Raw genomic sequence first — 203 nt, 5'->3', positions numbered from 1 at the left:
AATTTTTGCTTCCTTTTTTAAATTTTGGATTAATGTAAGGATATATAATCTTTAACTATTCTTGCTATTAAATCAGTATGGGTTGTTTATGTTGCAAATACAGATGCTTTTCACATTACAATGGGATTATATCCTGATTGACCCATAGTTAAATCGAAAATACCTCAAGTTGGCTCGGCGCCTATAGCTCAACCGGCTAAGGC

Source organism: Otolemur garnettii, unplaced genomic scaffold (genome assembly GCF_000181295.1).
Source record: "Otolemur garnettii isolate 467f Iridium unplaced genomic scaffold, OtoGar3 scaffold00174, whole genome shotgun sequence".
In the NCBI taxonomy this organism is placed as follows: Eukaryota; Metazoa; Chordata; class Mammalia; order Primates; family Galagidae; genus Otolemur; species Otolemur garnettii.
This window is presented reverse-complemented; position numbering follows the sequence as displayed.